The sequence below is a fragment of the Anas platyrhynchos genome, chromosome 25 (genome assembly GCF_047663525.1).
Source record: "Anas platyrhynchos isolate ZD024472 breed Pekin duck chromosome 25, IASCAAS_PekinDuck_T2T, whole genome shotgun sequence".
NCBI lineage: Eukaryota > Metazoa > Chordata > Aves > Anseriformes > Anatidae > Anas > Anas platyrhynchos.
In genome coordinates, this window is record NC_092611.1 from 754555 (window position 1) to 774110 (window position 19556).

Here is a 19556-nt window from a genome sequence, read left to right on the forward strand (position 1 = left end):
TGGTAAATGGAGCCAAGTCCAGTTGGAGGCCAGTCACTAGTGGCGTCCCCCAGGGCTCGGTGCTGGGGCCGGTCCTCTTTAACATCTTCATCAATGATCTGGATGACGGCACTGAGTGCACCCTCAGTAAGTTTGCAGATGACACCAAGCTAGGTGCGTGTGTCGATCTGCTCGAGGGTAGGAAGGCTCTGCAGGAGGATCTGGATAGGCTGCACCGATGGGCTGAGGTCAACTGTATGAAGTTCAACAAGGCCAAGTGCCGGGTCCTGCACCTGGGGCGCAATAACCCCAAGCAGAACTACAGGCTGGGAGAGGAATGGTTGGAGAGCTGCCAGGCAGAGAAGGACCTGGGAGTGATGGTGGACAGTCGGCTGAATATGAGCCAGCAGTGTGCTCAGGTGGCCAAGAAGGCCAACGGCATCCTGGCTTGTATCAGAAACACTGTGACCAGCAGGGCTAGGGAGGTGATCGTCCCCCTGTACTCGGCTCTGGTGAGGCCGCACCTCGAGTACTGTGTTCAGTTTTGGGCCCCTCGCTACAAGAAGGACATCGAGGTGCTTGAGCGGGTCCAAAGAAGGGCGACGAAGCTGGTGAGGGGCCTGGAGAGCAAGTCCTATGAGGAGAGGCTGAAGGAGCTGGGCTTGTTCAGCCTAGAGAAGAGGAGGCTCAGGGGTGACCTTATTGCTCTGTATAAGTACATTAAAGGAGGCTGTAGAGAGGTGGGGGTTGGCCTGTTCTCCCATGTGCCTGGTGACAGGACGAGGGGGAATGGGGGGGAATGGGCTAAAGTTACGCCAGGGGAATGGGCTAAAGTTATGCCAGGGTAGTTTTAGGTTAGATGTTAGGAAGAATTTCTTTACTGAAAGGGTTGTTAGGCACTGGAACGGGCTGCCCAGGGAGGTGGTGGAGTCACCATCCCTGGAAGTCTTCAAAAGACGTTTAGATGTAGAGCTTAGGGATATGGTTTAGTGGGGACTGTTAGTGTTAGGTTAGAGGTTAGACTCGATGATCTTGAGGTCTCTTCCAACCTAGAAATTCTGTGATTCTGTGATTCTCATTTCTTATTTTGTTTGTTTTTATTCCTTTTGTACCCTATTAAACTCTCTTTATCACAGTGCACTGGTTTGTTCGGATACTTTTTCTTATACTGTGGAGCCCAAAACTGCACTCAGTACTCAGTACATGGAATACCAAGAGAGACTGCCTGGCATTTTCTCTTCTCTGCAGAAGCTCTGTTGCTAACACTGTCCAGAAATCACCACTGTCACAGACAGTAGTAGCATTCCCTCCTCCCACAGTTGGTTCTTCCCCCCCAAGACTTAGACACCATCCAGAAAAATAAGAAGAATAATACTAATCAAATAAAATAAAATAAAATAAAATAAATAAAATAAAATAAAATAAAATAAAATAAAATAAAATAATAAAATAATAAAATAAATTAAAATAGTCAAAAGCCGTCAGGAAGGCAGTGGTGCAGACTGTGGAGAGCCTGGGTTCAAATCCTTCTTCTGTGAGGCTCTGAACCTATATCCCACCACAATCTCTCTGCTAATGTATGGCAGGGAAAGGAGGAAGAAAGAACATATCTCCTGCACTTTCCATTTATTGTTGACTGACAATTCTGTAGAGTTATAAAGCCTCAATCAGTGAGATACAGGGTTCTTCTCACATTGTCTCACTGTGCCCTAAGCGGAACAGCTCTCATTTAATAGATGCTTCACCACAAAATCATGAGTCATCTGCAGTTTTGAACCTTTCTGGGATCAAGTCCCTTCAGATGGTTGAGGAATCTGCTCCAGCACCTATGTAAACTGGTGCTCTACTAAGCTAGTGAGTGAACAAGAGAGAACATAACTCATATAGAGAGAATAGAACTCATACAATTGCTAGCACAGATTTTTTTTTTCACTCTTACAAAGTACTTTTCTGGAATGCGTCTTTCAAAGTTTTTTTTTTTAAGTGAACAAAATCAGGCATGTCTTTAGAAGCATTTTTTTCTTTATCTTTTTTTACAGATGTTTGTTTGTTTTTATTCCTTTTCTACCCTATTAAACTCTCTTTATCCCAGTGCACTGGTTTGGACTTTAGTTTTTCTTCCGAGTCGTTGTGGATCCACTCCGGATGGGGGGACATTAGCGAACGCCTGTGTGCTTCAGATCCAAGGTCACCTTTGCCCTCAACTCAAGATCCATGTTTGCATCTGTTGTCATGAAGCAATGTTAACAACAGCAACAATTAAGTTACCTTATTTATTATTTCATGTTATTTCATGATTTCATGTTCAGTTATTTCATGCAGCCCGCTCCCGCTGCCCATGCTCAGGCCGGGCATGGATGTGGGCATGGCCAGCACGGACGGCAGAAAATGGGTGCATGGCTGGATGGATGGCTGGGTGGGAGTTGGGAATTCAGCCTTGGGATCAGAACTGGGAGGTTATTGGGATAGGAAATGATCAGTGGGATGGGAAGTGATGATGGGGATAGGAACTCATTGGGATGGGAAAAATGGGTTTTATTTGTATTAAATTTACATTTTAAAATTTTATTTCATTTACTGGGTTTTATTATTTATTTAATTAAATCCACTTTCTTGACTGTGTTTTGTGGTATGGCATTGTTTCATTATTATAAAATGATAAGTATTTAATATTATTAATTAAACAATATTTATATATTTTATACTCGTAAGGGGGTGTCGAGAGGCAGGAGACCTTTTCTCCATTAACACCAGCGACAGGACCCACGGGAACGGGGTTAAGCTGAGGCAGGGGAAATTTAGGCTTGACATAAGGAGGGGGTTCTTCACAGAGAGGGTGGTTGCACACTGGAACGGGCTCCCCAGGGAAGTGGTCACTGCACCGAGCCTGTCTGAATTTAAGAAGAGATTGGACTGTGCACTTAGTCACATGCTCTGAACTTTTGGGTAGACCTGTGCGGTGTCAAGAGTTGGACTTGATGATCCTTAAGGGTCCCTTCCAACTCAGGATATTCTATGATTCTATGATTCTATGATACATTATAAATTATCAATATTTATCAAATATCAAAATATTTATCAAATATCAAAATTATCCCCTTCCGGCCCCACCTTCCCAGGTGCCCTTACAAAACAGGTTTGAGGCCCTGGAGATTGAGAGACCAGCAATTGAGAGACCAGCAACTGAGGAAGAGATAGACAGTGTTCCCAGGAGGATGCCTAGGGCGAGGAGGTCGACTCCACGCATCAGGACTGCCTCCACCAAGAAAGAAAGAAGGGTGATTGTCGTGGGAGACTCTTTCCTTAGGGGGACAGAGGGCCCTATTTGTCGGCCTGACCCTACCCGTAGGGAAGTCTGCTTCCTCCCTGGGGCCAGGGTCAGGGATGTTGCCAGGAAGCTCCCCAACCTGGTACGCCCCTCTGATTATTATCCTCTCCTGATAGTCCAGGCGGGCAGTGATGACATTGATGACAGAAGCCTGAAGGCTATCAAAAGAGACTTTAGGGGGCTGGGACGGTTAGTGGACGGAGCAGGAGTGCAGGTAGTATTTTCGTCCATCCCTACGTTGACAGGGAGGGGTACGGAGAGGACAAGGAAAGCCCACCTGTTAAACACGTGGCTCCGGGGCTGGTGCCTACGCAGAAATCTTGGGTTTTTCGACCATGGGGCAGTTTACTCAGCACCTGGTCTGATGGCCGTAGACGGGTCCCTATCCTTTAGGGGAAAAAGGATCCTGGGCCAGGAGCTGGCGGGGCTCATTGATAGGGCTTTAAACTAGGTAAGAAGGGGGATGGGGCTGAAGCAAGGACTGTTGGGGCTATGCCAGGGGGAGCAATGGCAAGGCTGGAGGATAAGGTAAAGGCCCAGATGAAGTGCATCTACACCAATGCACGCAGCATGGGTAACAAACAGGAGGAGCTGGAAGCCATCGTGCAGCGGGCAGGCTACGACTTGGTTGCCATCACGGAAACGTGGTGGGACCAGTCTCATGACTGGAGTGCTGCGATGCCTGGCTATAGGCTCTTCAGAAGGGACAGGCAGCACAGAAGGGGTGGCGGTGTGGCTCTCTATATTAGAGAGTCTTTCGACGTTGTAGAACTCGAGGCTGGGAATGACAAGGTCGAGTCCCTTTGGGTTAGGATCGGCAGGGACAACAAGGCTAGTGTCCTGGTCGGGGTCTGCTATAGACCGCCGAACCAGGATGAAGAGATGGATGAGGAGTTCTACAGGCAGCTGACAGAAGTTGCGAAATCGTCGGCGCTTGTACTCGTGGGGGACTTCAACTTCCCTGACATATCCTGGAAGCACAACACAGCCCAGAGGAAGCAGTCTAGGAGGTTTCTGGAGAAAGTGGAAGATAGCTTCCTGACACAGCTGATTAGTGAACCTACCAGGGGTGGTGCCCTGCTAGACCTTCTCTTCACAAACAGAGAAGGACTGGTGGAGGATGTGATTGTCGGGAACAGTCTTGGGCAGAGTGACCACGAAATGGTGGAGTTCACTATTCTTAGCAGGGCCAGGAAGGGAACCAGTAAAACCACTGTATTGGACTTTCGGAGGGCTGACTTTGGGCTGCTCAGGACACTAGTTGGTGGAGTCCCATGGGAGGCGGTTCTGAAGGGCAGAGGGGTCCAGGAAGGCTGGGCGCTCTTTAAGAGGCAAATCCTAATGGCGCAGGAGCGGTCTATTCCCATGCGCCCAAAGATGAGCCAGTGGGGAAGAAGACCAGCCTGGCTCAACAGAGAATTGTGGCTTGAGCTTGGGAGAAAAAAGAGGGTTTATAATCTTTGGAAAATTGGGCAGGCCACTAAGGAGGACTATAAGGATGTAGCGAGGCTGTGCAGGGACAAGATTAGGAAGGCCAAAGCTCATCTGGAGCTCAATCTGGCTACTGCTGTTAAAGATAACAAAAAACGCTTTTATAAATACATCAACACCAAAAGGAGGACTAGGGAGAATCTCCATCCTTTACTGGATGCGGGGGGAAACTTAGTTACAAGAGATGAGGAAAAGGCGGAGGTGCTTAATGCCTTCTTTGCCTCAGTCTTTAGCGGCAAAACCGGTTGCTCTCTGGATACCCAGTACCCAGAACTGGTGGAAGGGGACGGGGAGCAGGATGTGGCCCTCACCATCCACGAAGAACTGGTTGGTGACCTGCTACGGCACTTGGATGTCCACAAATCGATGGGGCCGGATGGGATCCACCCAAGGGTACTGAGAGAACTGGCAGAGGAGCTGGCCAAGCCCCTATCCATCATTTATCAGCAGTCCTGGCTATCGGGGGAGGTCCCAGCTGACTGGCGACTAGCAAATGTGACGCCCATCTACAAGAAGGGCCGGAGGGCAGACCCGGGGAACTACAGGCCGGTCAGTTTGACCTCAGTACCAGGGAAGCTCATGGAGCAGATCCTCTTGGGAGTCATCATGCGGCACTTGAAGGGCAAGCAGGCGATCAGGCCCAGCCAGCATGGGTTTATGGAAGGCAGGTCCTGCTTGACGAACCTGATCTCCTTCTACGACAAAGTGACGCGCTGGGTGGATGAGGGAAAGGCTGTGGATGTGGTCTACCTTGACTTCAGCAAGGCTTTTGACACCGTCTCCCACAGCATTCTCCTCAAGAAACTGGCTGCTCTTGGCTTGGACTGGCGCACGCTTCGTTGGGTTAGAAACTGGCTGGATAGCCGGGCCCAAAGAGTTGTGGTAAATGGAGCCAAGTCCAGTTGGAGGCCAGTCACTAGTGGCGTCCCCCAGGGCTCGGTGCTGGGGCCGGTCCTCTTTAACATCTTCATCAATGATCTGGATGACGGCACTGAGTGCACCCTCAGTAAGTTTGCAGATGACACCAAGCTAGGTGCGTGTGTCGATCTGCTCGAGGGTAGGAAGGCTCTGCAGGAGGATCTGGATAGGCTGCACCGATGGGCTGAGGTCAACTGTATGAAGTTCAACAAGGCCAAGTGCCGGGTCCTGCACCTGGGGCGCAATAACCCCAAGCAGAACTACAGGCTGGGAGAGGAATGGTTGGAGAGCTGCCAGGCAGAGAAGGACCTGGGAGTGATGGTGGACAGTCGGCTGAATATGAGCCAGCAGTGTGCTCAGGTGGCCAAGAAGGCCAACGGCATCCTGGCTTGTATCAGAAACACTGTGACCAGCAGGGCTAGGGAGGTGATCGTCCCCCTGTACTCGGCTCTGGTGAGGCCGCACCTCGAGTACTGTGTTCAGTTTTGGGCCCCTCGCTACAAGAAGGACATCGAGGTGCTTGAGCGGGTCCAAAGAAGGGCGACGAAGCTGGTGAGGGGCCTGGAGAGCAAGTCCTATGAGGAGAGGCTGAAGGAGCTGGGCTTGTTCAGCCTAGAGAAGAGGAGGCTCAGGGGTGACCTTATTGCTCTGTATAAGTACATTAAAGGAGGCTGTAGAGAGGTGGGGGTTGGCCTGTTCTCCCATGTGCCTGGTGACAGGACGAGGGGGAATGGGGGGGAATGGGCTAAAGTTACGCCAGGGGAATGGGCTAAAGTTACGCCAGGGTAGTTTTAGGTTAGATGTTAGGAAGAATTTCTTTACTGAAAGGGTTGTTAGGCACTGGAACGGGCTGCCCAGGGAGGTGGTGGAGTCACCATCCCTGGAAGTCTTCAAAAGACGTTTAGATGTAGAGCTTAGGGATATGGTTTAGTGGGGACTGTTAGTGTTAGGTTAGAGGTTAGACTCGATGATCTTGAGGTCTCTTCCAACCTAGAAATTCTGTGATTCTGTGATTCTCATTTCTTATTTTGTTTGTTTTTATTCCTTTTGTACCCTATTAAACTCTCTTTATCACAGTGCACTGGTTTGTTCGGATACTTTTTCTTATACTGTGGAGCCCAAAACTGCACTCAGTACTCAGTACATGGAATACCAAGAGAGACTGCCTGGCATTTTCTCTTCTCTGCAGAAGCTCTGTTGCTAACACTGTCCAGAAATCACCACTGTCACAGACAGTAGTAGCATTCCCTCCTCCCACAGTTGGTTCTTCCCCCCCAAGACTTAGACACCATCCAGAAAAATAAGAAGAATAATACTAATCAAATAAAATAAAATAAAATAAAATAAATAAAATAAAATAAAATAAAATAAAATAATAAAATAATAAAATAAATTAAAATAGTCAAAAGCCGTCAGGAAGGCAGTGGTGCAGACTGTGGAGAGCCTGGGTTCAAATCCTTCTTCTGTGAGGCTCTGAACCTATATCCCACCACAATCTCTCTGCTAATGTATGGCAGGGAAAGGAGGAAGAAAGAACATATCTCCTGCACTTTCCATTTATTGTTGACTGACAATTCTGTAGAGTTATAAAGCCTCAATCAGTGAGATACAGGGTTCTTCTCACATTGTCTCACTGTGCCCTAAGCGGAACAGCTCTCATTTAATAGATGCTTCACCACAAAATCATGAGTCATCTGCAGTTTTGAACCTTTCTGGGATCAAGTCCCTTCAGATGGTTGAGGAATCTGCTCCAGCACCTATGTAAACTGGTGCTCTACTAAGCTAGTGAGTGAACAAGAGAGAACATAACTCATATAGAGAGAATAGAACTCATACAATTGCTAGCACAGATTTTTTTTTTCACTCTTACAAAGTACTTTTCTGGAATGCGTCTTTCAAAGTTTTTTTTTTTAAGTGAACAAAATCAGGCATGTCTTTAGAAGCATTTTTTTCTTTATCTTTTTTTACAGATGTTTGTTTGTTTTTATTCCTTTTCTACCCTATTAAACTCTCTTTATCCCAGTGCACTGGTTTGGACTTTAGTTTTTCTTCCGAGTCGTTGTGGATCCACTCCGGATGGGGGGACATTAGCGAACGCCTGTGTGCTTCAGATCCAAGGTCACCTTTGCCCTCAACTCAAGATCCATGTTTGCATCTGTTGTCATGAAGCAATGTTAACAACAGCAACAATTAAGTTACCTTATTTATTATTTCATGTTATTTCATGATTTCATGTTCAGTTATTTCATGCAGCCCGCTCCCGCTGCCCATGCTCAGGCCGGGCATGGATGTGGGCATGGCCAGCACGGACGGCAGAAAATGGGTGCATGGCTGGATGGATGGCTGGGTGGGAGTTGGGAATTCAGCCTTGGGATCAGAACTGGGAGGTTATTGGGATAGGAAATGATCAGTGGGATGGGAAGTGATGATGGGGATAGGAACTCATTGGGATGGGAAAAATGGGTTTTATTTGTATTAAATTTACATTTTAAAATTTTATTTCATTTACTGGGTTTTATTATTTATTTAATTAAATCCACTTTCTTGACTGTGTTGTACAGTATGGCATTGTTTCATTATTATAAAATGATAAGTATTTAATATTATTAATTAAACAATATTTATATATTTTATACTCGTAAGGGGGTGTCGAGAGGCAGGAGACCTTTTCTCCATTAACACCAGCGACAGGACCCACGGGAACGGGGTTAAGCTGAGGCAGGGGAAATTTAGGCTTGACATAAGGAGGGGGTTCTTCACAGAGAGGGTGGTTGCACACTGGAACGGGCTCCCCAGGGAAGTGGTCACTGCACCGAGCCTGTCTGAATTTGAGAAGAGATTGGACCGTGCACTTAGTCACATGCTCTGAACTTTTGGGTAGACCTGTGCGGTGTCAAGAGTTGGACTTGATGATCCTTAAGGGTCCCTTCCAACTCAGGACATTCTATGATTCTATGATTCTATGATACATTATAAATTATCAATATTCTCATTTCTTATTTTGTTTGTTTTTATTTCTTTTGTACCCTATTAAACTCTCTTTATCACAGTGCACTGGTTTGTTCGGATACTTTTTCTTATACTGTGGAGCCCAAAACTGCACTCAGTACTCAGTACATGGAATACCAAGAGAGACTGCCTGGCATTTTCTCTTCTCTGCAGAAGCTCTGTTGCTAACACTGTCCAGAAATCACCACTGTCACAGACAGTAGTAGCATTCCCTCCTCCCACAGTTGGTTCTTCCCCCCCAAGACTTAGACACCATCCAGAAAAATAAGAAGAATAATACTAATAAATAAAATAAAATAAAATAAAATAAAATAAAATAAAATAAAATAAAATAAAATAAAATAAAATAAAATAAAATAAAATAAAATAAAATAAAATAAAATAAAATAATAAAATAATAAAATAAATTAAAATAGTCAAAAGCCGTCAGGAAGGCAGTGGTGCAGACTGTGGAGAGCCTGGGTTCAAATCCTTCTTCTGTGAGGCTCTGAACCTATATCCCACCACAATCTCTCTGCTAATGTATGGCAGGGAAAGGAGGAAGAAAGAACGTATCTCCTGCACTTTCCATTTATTGTTGACTGACAATTCTGTAGAGTTATAAAGCCTCAATCAGTGAGATACAGGGTTCTTCTCACATTGTCTCACTGTGCCCTAAGCGGAACAGCTCTCATTTAATAGATGCTTCACCACAAAATCATGAGTCATCTGCAGTTTTGAACTTTTCTGGGATCAAGTCCCTTCAGATGGTTGAGGAATCTGCTCCAGCACCTATGTAAACTGGTGCTCTACTAAGCTAGTGAGTGAACAAGAGAGAAATCCTCTGCTAGATGACTTGACAAATTGGGTCTGAAAATAGTGTTGAGGCAGAATAGTCCACGATTTTTGCCTTGGGTGCACACAGGGATTGGGTGTTGTAGACTTCTTTTATTCTTCATTAAGATAAACATTTTCAAAAATGTGCTTGTTCAACCTTGCTCCCACTGTGTGCATGGGAGGGAGATAGCTGAAAGTGGGGAGCGTTGCTTGGATCCTGCAAGTGGCTGAGGTCCAGTGGGGTTGGAGGCTTTCTTCCTCCTTTTGGAAATGCAAAGCAACCCTGCACCTCCCCTGCACTTGCAGGAGGATCGTGACAGCCCAAAGCACAGCGGCTTTGTAATTGCTGCATACACTTCGATCGGATTTACGTGGCAAGGGTTTGGTAGCAGGGGTCTGCAGGGATGGCATCTGTGAGAACAGTCCAGACAACAGCCAGCTCCAGATAGCTCCAAAAGGGCCCCGGCGCTTGCCAGAGCTGAGCCAATAAGCGATGTTGTTTGCACCTCTGGGAGAGCAGATGTAAGAAGGGGGAAATACTGCTGCACAACAGAAGCTGGTAGAGAAATGAGTGAGAAGCAGCCCTGCAGCCCCCAAGGTGAGTGCAGCAGGAGGCAGGAGGTGCTCCAGGCTCACAGCAGCAGTTCCCCTGCGGGCTGTGCAGGGAGAGGCCCCTGGTGGAGCAGGCTGTCCCCCTGCACCCATGGGTCCCACATAGAGCAGATCTCCACGCTGCTGCCCCCCTGTGGGTGGAGGAGCCCCCGGTGGAGCAAGTGGCTGTGGCCTGGAGGAGGCTGCGGCCTGTGGAGAGCCCCTGCAGGAGCAGGCCCCGGGCCGCAGCTGCAGCCATGGAGAGGAGCCCACGGGGAGCAGGGACAGAGAGGGACCTTGGAGGAGGGAACTGTATCCTCTTTTTTCATCGGTGCTGAGATTGAGGATCAGGATTTCGTGGTAGGAATTTGTTTAGATGAACCAATTTACATCCATATGGGTTTTGTATGTTTGTTTCACCTTGTCTTGCAGGACCATCTTGGCTGGGTCTGCAGTGTTGTGCAAAAGTGAAGTTTTTCACAATAAAGAGCAGGTTTTTTTTTCGGGGAAAAGGCTGAGGTGGCCTTCATCAGAGTCTTGTGACCTGAAAATGCAGAAAATGGGTGCATGGCTGGCTGGATGGGTGGGTGGGAGTTGGGAATTCAGCCTTGGGATCAGAACTGGGACGTTGTTGGGATAGGAAATGATCAGTGGGATGGGAAGTGATGATGGGGATAGGAACTCATTGGGATGGGATAAATGGGTTTTATTTTTATTGCATTCAATCCACTTTATTGACTGTGTTGTACAGTATGGCGTTGTTTTATTACTATAAAATTATAATGATTATTATTTAATCTTATCATGTTTGCATCTGTTGTTGTGAAGCAATGTTAAGAACAGCAACAAAATAGTTCCCTACTTGCTAGCAGCATCCCTACGTTTGCTGGGGTCTGCTCTGTGCATTTTGAAGACTGTTCCATGCTATTCAGCCCCTTCAGGAGGAAATGGATGGTTCTAGGAAAATGCGTCTTGACCTGATGCAAAGCTGTGACTCAGCACCCTGCAGCCCCCTCAACCCCTGGCATTTTACCTGCAGCCCCTCCAACAACTCTGATGTTCCCTGCATCGACTTCAACCACTGCGCTGGGACCTGAGGCCCCTCAAAGCCTTGTCACTCCCCTGCAGCCCCTCGAGCCCCTGGCATGTTCCCTGCAGCCCCTCCAAGCCTGGCACAGGCCCTAAGAGCTGGCTCCGGGGACTACCCCGGTGCTGTCTCAGGCGCCAATACACACAAGGGGAAGGAATGCATGCAGAAGTCATCTCGTTTCGGAAGGGCAGAAAGTCCTCCGAAGAAGGGGAAGGAGCAAGAGGAAGGCAAGGCAGCCTACCCCAAGGTAGGGCCATCCCAGGGAACAGGAGGCTGTTGGAAAGGAGAGCAGAGAGAAAAGCAGCAGCAAGCAGGTGATCCCCATCCCTGGGCGAGCTGCGAGCCATGGGACAAGATTGCAGCTGTCCTCCAGGCGAGCACATTGTCAGCTGGCTGCTGCGCTGCTGGGATAGCAGCTGCGGGAGCCTGGCAGCAGAGGGCAGGGAAGCCAAGCAGCTGGGATCCTTCTCTGGGGAAGGGGGCACTGAGAAAGCGCTTGCAAACGGGGCACAAGCCCTCAGCCTCTGGAGGCGGCGCCTGGCAGGCGTGAAGGAAAGGGATCCCTTCAAGGAAGATGCTGTGGGCTTGCTGAGGCTCAAAGAACAGACGCTGCTGGCTGCTACCAGCGTGCTGCAGCAGCGGCAAGAGAGAGCAAACCGTGGTGGTTTTCCTCAGCTGGGCAGCTGAACTCCAGCACAAGCGCTCTCTCCCTGCCCCTCCTCCAACGCCAAGGGGAGAAAAGAGGCTGGAAAGGGCTCAAGGGCTGCCAGAAGGATAGGGAGATCACTCCACAAGGAGCGTCACGGGCAAAGCAGGCTCAGCACAGCCTGTTCCAGTCCAGCCCGGGGCCTGCTCCTGCGGGGGCTCTCCACAGGCCGCGGTCTCCTCCAGGCCACAGCCACCTGCTCCACCGGGGGCTCCTCCAGCCACAGGGGGGCTGCAGCGTGGAGATCTGCTCCACGGGGGACCCATGGGCTGCAGGGGGACAGCCTGCTCCACCAGGGGCCTCTCCCTGCACAGGCCGCCAGGGAACTGCTGCTGTGAGCCTGGAGCACCTCCTGCCTCCTGCTGCACGGCCCTTGGGGGCTGCACAGAGCTTTCCCACTCCTCCCTGAGCCAGAGGCTGCTGGGCAGCAACTTTTGTTCCCTTTCTTAGATGCAAGATCCCTTCTTAAATTCAGTCCAGCCAAGTAGGAAAAGTAAATGTGGACAGCTGTACCTTGGCAAAGAAGATAGTAGGGGACAAGGAGGTTTAGCAGTCAAGATGGAAGGTGATGCCATGAGGCTTACAGGCTAGTAATGTTCTAGTGAAACCCAGCCTTCCTAAAGAAACCTGCCTGACTACTTCACGTGAATAACAGACTCTGTTCAGCTATTTCCTAACATAGAAAGGGTGCTGACTGCTTCTTCAGAGTAACATGGTAGTGATACTGCTGAAATAGTTGTGGTTCAGACGTAGATCTGATTTCTCCTAAGCACGCTGAATTCACAGCTGTTGATCCTCCAGAGGAGGCTTTGCAATTGAACACCTGGAGAATAGGTAAATTTCCCGCTGTTGTTCTCCTCTCCTCTTGTTTTGTTTTGTTTTTTTGTTTTTTTTTTCCTAGTAGCATAGGCTTAAGACTCTGAAGAAACGGGCTGCTTTTTTTCATTTCCAACACTGGCTGTTCCTCCTGTAGAGATTATATCAAACAGTCTTGAAGTGCTTGATGACTTACCAGTCTGCAGATTTATTATCAAACCAAAAAAAACCCCGACTTGGTAGACTATTTTTTTCTTACTTTTGAATGACTACTAGGAAGAAGGTTGTTCCAGCATCAAGAAAGTCACGTGGAATGTAATAAAATTTACTGAACCAGTAAATAAAAACTATATTTTTCTATTAGTTCCATTGTTTCAACTCTTCTGACGCTTATGGATGGCACAGATAACAGAGGGGAGATCGTGGTAATCGGAGCTACCAACAGACTGGATTCTATAGATCCTGCTTTACGAAGACCAGGACGCTTTGGCAGAGAGTTCCTCTTCAACTTGCCAAATAAAGAGGTGAGAACTTAAATTGAATGTTAGTGCTACCATGGCAAAGTCCAACTTTATAGGAAAAAAAAATAATTGACAACTTGAACAAAAGAGTGATATGTGGAGACACTGCAAAGTTGTACCTGTTTGCTTAATTATTTAGTCCACTTGGGCGTTTTCATCATGAAGTTGTGTTTTTGGTCTCAATCCTTCACTTCTGAATGTATAGGGGACGTGTTTGCATTTGATTGTGCCCCGGATCAGTGGTAGTAGTTTGAGTCATAATTATTTTCTTCTTTATAGTAATTGTAGCAATTTGAAGCATTGTGCCAGAAGTGCTTTCTGTGAATTTACAGCCTGAAAAGCAAATGTGATGAAGTAATGAGACTGTCACAATGAAAGCTTGCTAAGTTTTAGAGAAGATTTTTGGACAACAAAGAAATGTTTCTGGATAAATTTTTCATTACAGTATTTTCCTCTGGGTCATTAGGTCTCGTAGTTTGGAAACTTGTTATTGAAGCTATAAATGCCTTTTCTTTCATTGTAGGTTCCTAGAAAAAGTTCAGTATAACAAATAAGAAATATTCAATTTCCTGGTTGAAAATGCAGAGTGTATATTAAATAACTGTAAAATACTTGAAAGTTGAGCAAGTAAGAAAAGCGTATTAATAGATGAGGGGTTTTCAGGGAGGACTGTTTGTTTGTTTGTTTGTTTGTTTGTTTGCTTTTTGGTTTGTTTGTTTCTTGTTGGTATTTTTAAGGAAAACTTGGGGCAAGCTAAAACGCAATGATTTTGCTTCCAGGCTAGAAAAGAAATTTTCAAGATTCATACTCGTGACTGGACCCCTAAGCCACCGGACATGTTGCTTGATGAACTAGCTGAGAAATGCATTGGTAAGACTGAAACCAAAATGGATTCTTGCTTGTGAGCAAGTTGTAAAGAACCTTAGCTTGTACCAGGCAGTACCCAAGCTCTTGTGCCTTGCTGCACAACTAGTCAACGAGGCAGCTGGCACGCCTTCATAGCAATCAGAGTTAGATGCTTTCATCTATTTACTCTTTGTTGTCGTTCTTTTTGTTTTCTGAGAACGTTAAATGGTTCTGGGGCATCTTCCTCAAGAGTATAGTTTTTGATGAGGAGTCTGCTTCAGCTGCATAAGCGCAGGATATCAGGCAGTGAGCAACATGAAACTTCCCTGCAGAGCGGTAGCACTTTGAATTCCCTGTTAACCTGTTTGGTTTTGGCATTACAAATTCTTTAAATGTTGCATGTTGTAAACCTGGGCCTTGACTGATGTAATGTTTGGTTTTTGTTTGTTAGGATACTGTGGTGCAGATATCAAATCTTTATGTACTGAAGCTGCGCTGTGCTCTCTACGTCGATGCTATCCTCAGATTTATGCAAGTAGGGAGAGGTTGCTACTATTAAAATAAAAGCAAAAAAAAAGCATTATATATATAAAAAAAAAAAAGCATTATATTATGCAAGTAGGGAGAGGTTGCTTCTATTAAAATAAAAGCAAAGGACTTTTTCATGGCTCTGAAGAAGGTTGTTCCGGCATCAAACAGGATCGTGGCTTCACCCGGACAAGCACTATCACCCATTTTCAAGCCACTTTTTAAAAGATCAGGAGCGAATATTTTACAAGTTGTGCAGAAGATCTTCCCGCATGCACAGCTCGCACTAAAGGAGGACCGACAGCAAGGTATAACCACAGCATCCACTTCTTTATAATTCTGCTAAAGCAAAAACTTGTGGTTTGTGCAATCAACTTAAACCTTTCAGACATAATGATGGTAGAATTTTATTATTTGCATGTGCATGTCTTTCTTTTGGGCATGTCTGGAAGATAACGCATAGGTTTTATTCTGGATTCGAAACTGAAATGCCAAATGGAAGCCCTGAATGACTCAATACACAGTAAAGGACGATGCGTTCTCTACTGAAGCATCCTGCTTCTGACGGCAGCTAAGATAATTAGCATTTGTAGAGGTTGACTTGAGGTTTGAAGTATAAGGCACCTATTTTTCTTTAAAAAATCAAAACTCAGATATTTGGAGGGGAAGCATTTCTAGGTCAATGTTTCTAATTCCTTTCTGAAGAATGTCGGGACCAGGATACAAGTATAACTGGTCTAAGCTAAATATTGTTTTAGCTATCATCGTTTTTAACCAGTCTCCTAATTTAAATGTTTGTGGATCGTACTATACATGTGCATGTGAGATCAATTAGCACTGATATTTACTAGATGAATGGAATTCTGTGGCCATCACATCCTTAATCCCCGTGCTTTCATTGTGGGAACCTCCTCCAGAAAGAAATGGTCTTGTTTTTTTTTCTTTTTTTTGCTTGTTTGTTTGTTTGTTTTTAGCTATTTAGCAACTGCGGAAATTGTTTGTAATCTCCTTTATTCTAAGGGGGAGAAAAAAATCACCAAGAGTAGCGTACCTTATACGTACACATCAGTGGGACTTAGTACAGCTTTGTAGGGCCTTGTGCCATCTCCTTAGATCTGTGGTGGGATGAACTCTAGGAAATAGCTTTCAGTGTGTGCTCTCAAATGAAGAAAGGGTTTTGGCACTGATTTAGAAGCTGTATTCATGTAAGAGAACGAGACAAAGGCTATTCAGGAAAGTTAACAAACCTCTTTTGTCTTTCAGACCATTTAAATCCTATTTTACAAGATGATACGTTTGACAGTGATGACGATGCATCCTTGGTTTCTGGAGATGAATTAAAAGAGGGAATGCCTGACGGACCAGAGAAAAAAACGCCTCTGTTTCAGCAGGTAAAGAAAGATAGATCCGTGTTATGTTTAGATTCTCAGGACTGCTGAGTCTTTGTAAACAGTTCCAGCTGTTAAAAGTGCGAGGGGTGGTAGACGAAGGGGTAACATCAAGTTTGTGTGTTGAAGGGGTGCTTGGTATTCACAAGGAGAAAGGGTGAAGGGACTAAAGTGGTAATGAAGTTGCTCTGAATGACCAAATTGAAAAGCCCAGGCTTCTCTTCCTAAGCCAAAGTGATCCGTAGACTACCAGAACACGTTGACTTAATCCATGGCATTCTTTGAAAGACTCAAGACCACATAAATGTCCTGTCTGTCCTTTTAGCTAAAAATACCCCAACTTTATGGGTTTGTGTTGCCACCTTTTGCCCTTCTGTTTTCCAGGATTCTTAAACCAATGGTGAATTATGTGGCAGAAAGAAAACTGAGAAATGGCTTGTTAAAACACCTTGAGAAAAATCTGAATGGTGTCTTTATTTGTTAAGCCACCAAGTTGTGTTAATCTTGTGGTATTTTAGTATGGAAGTCATGCAAGCCCACTGTTGGAAAGTTAGATCATGTTGTCACAGCTGGATCAGTTATTTTTCTCAGTTTCTATTGCTGTGCTGTCCAGAAGATTTTCTGTCCTCTAGAGCAAGGCTAAGTCTCTAGCATCTTTGATTTAAGCCAGCAAAGGTACAGCCTGATTGTAGTGGGGAAACAAATGCTCCTCACAAATTTATTTCCTAGTAGTAAAGCAAGATTGCAGGGATATTAATTTGCAGTCTTGGTTCAGTAAAGAATAGGAAACACAAGGGAAGAAGATGAAACAATTGGAATGACTGAATAACTTAACTGGAAATCTTACATGTATTTAATGTACCGCTACCATTTGGATTATTTGGGGATGGAAAAGTAAGTCTATAGGAAAATTACTTGGAACATCTGTGTGTGTCTATTCAGCACCTCATTTATAAACTTGTTTTCTTTACTCTTGTTCTAGGAGTGCTTTCTGTGAACCAACATCACGCCGGCCCCGTCTGCTAATAGTAGGAAAAGAAGGGTACGGCCAGGTTTCTTACGTGGCACCCGTGGTGTTGCATGCTTTGGAGAAGTTTCCCGTTCACACCCTGGACCTTTCTGTTCTGCTTACAAACGTTGCACCGCCAGAAGAGATCTGCAGACAGGTACCTTTTTTCTTTTTATTCTCATCGGATTCACTGACTGTATATAAAGGATCAATCGAGTTGCAGGTAAGGTGAGCAAAATTCATTGGTAATGGAGTTGGCGTTGTTTTAATGTGCTGGGATGTTTGCTTCTGTCTGAAAATCCCCTTTTCTTTTAGACAAAACCACAAACAATCTGGATGTTGTACATGTCCACATTTTCCATACCCAATTTTACAGTGATGATGTTGCTAGCAGCTCAGGAAGCTGGGCGGTGTTGCTAATAAACATCTCTTTGTGGAAAGAAATGCTGCTCATCTCCCTGGGATCCAGAAAGTAGTTCTCATTGCCTCCGAAGACTGTGTGCTCCCAGTAGATGGCTCTGTATCAGACTGCATGTCGGCTACTTTTTGTAGCCTTCTTCTAAATTGTATTAGTAAGGCAACCAAGGTTTGGGGCTTCTGTTTATTTTGTTTTCACACGGACATACACAACTTGTGCCGTTGCAGTATGTGCAATAAAAGCATTAACATTCACTAAACACTTCATTTGCACGCTGATGTGGTTTTAACTAGAAAAAATAAACAGATCTGGTGTTTTTACTTTTAGGCAGGAAATCCATTTTATTGTTTGGCATCACTACCTTTAAATATTTTTACCTTTAGTGGGAACATTTGAGAGCCATACAAGTAAGGACAGACATGTTACACGACTGAATACTGATGTGTCCCATAAGAGGGACATTTCCTTTCTTTGTTATGCGATGATTGTGGCTGTGGCCATATAGCTACGGTGTCTAGCCACTGCCTGAATATATCCTTCCCATCTTCTGACTAGAGTTCTTCGAATACTGGTAATCTGAAAGGGTGCACAGAGAAATTCCTTATGTGAAAGGATGCTTGCCACTCTGTTCACATAGTTTCCTTTCATGGGGCAGTCAGGTGGCTATGTAGCTATGTATTAACAGGTTATTCTACGTGTTTTAGTTTTCTTACCCAAGCTTTCCTTTTCACTAGCTGATCCGAAATGCTCAGAAGACAGCACCAAGCATAATTTATGTCCCAGATATCCATTTATGGTGGGACAACGTTGGACCTGCCTTGAAACTTACTTTTCTAACTCTAACTCTTCCAGCATTTTCGCCAGTTTTGCTGCTTGCTACGTCTGATGTATGTCACTCAGATCTCCCAGAAGAGGTATTTGTCAATACTTTTCTTACTATTTCTTCAGTGTCTTGTAATTTATGAATGCTTTCAGCATCAAAATGCTGCGCTTTCTTAAATGCCTACTGTTATTACTCAGGCACCCTAACAAATCACTTAAAATTTGCTTAGAGAAAAAGAATACTGTGAAAGCATCTGCTTAAGGTTTTTTCTGAGTCAAGCAAGTGACTTTCACCCCCTTCTCATGCATGCAAATAATAAATTAATACAATAATTCTGGTGGCTACAAAGTGGTTCAGTCAAGAATATGCAGTGCTTGAAATGACAAGAAGATGTTTTTACTGAAGAGATTTCTTCTGACAGTCTGCCATTCCATGCTATGTTGGGTAAACTGCTAATAATGCAATTTAGTAGAGAATTGAAACACTTTGATTAAAAAAAAAAAAAAATCAGTTTCTTTCTTCATATAGGCCAAAGCTTTCCAAGCTGGAAAGCTGAGTTCCAATTTCTGCTCAAGTAACTTTGGAATGGAATTCTAGTTGTATTCCTAAATAAACTGTAGTAAAAGTACATGCAGAACTTCATTGACTTCTGAGAGTTTACATTAAGGGAAGGTGCCCAAAACAGGAACACGCTGTTCTCATTCCGATTATTTTGTCTCAGTTACTGGGGGAAGAGAACAGGTCTTACCTAGATGTGTTTATTATCAACTGCTTTGAAAGTGCTTGAGTTCCCACAGAAGTTTTTGTACAGGTTCTAAATTCCTTCTAAAATAAGTAGTGAAATTCCTTACCTACCTTTTAATACTAGAAATTGAAAATGGAGGAAGATGTAGAGGTACTAGCTACTTCAGACACCTTTTGGTAGAGAAATAAAAACTCAGCAAAAAGCCCTCACTTGTCTGCTGAAGCCTTTCTCTTCCCTCTATAGCCATAAAGGTTCTAAGTAAAGGATGCAGCAGGGCCAGTAAATACAAAGGAAGCGATGTTGGATGTGGTGAAAGCCATTACTTTATCAGTGTAGCGTACAATCCCTTCACCAAGATTTAATTCTACAGGTGATTCTTAAAGGTGATATTTGAATTTGCCATGCCAGCCTGTGAAAATGTAGCCATTTAAGGCCAGGAAGATAACTTTTTTCAGTTTGTGTTCTTCAGGTTATTATTCATTTTAAAAGGTACTCATCTTTTTGGAATAGAAGATGAGTTTTTGTGGCCTTAAA

The 19556-nt window shown here is 45.0% G+C and overlaps 1 pseudogene; it reads right to left on the minus strand.

The window, feature by feature from the left end:
- LOC139999416 (cysteine protease ATG4A-like) overlaps positions 1-11395 on the minus strand; it is a 50123-nt pseudogene extending 38728 nt beyond the window's left edge.
- Between the last annotated feature and the right edge of the window lie 8161 nt (positions 11396-19556).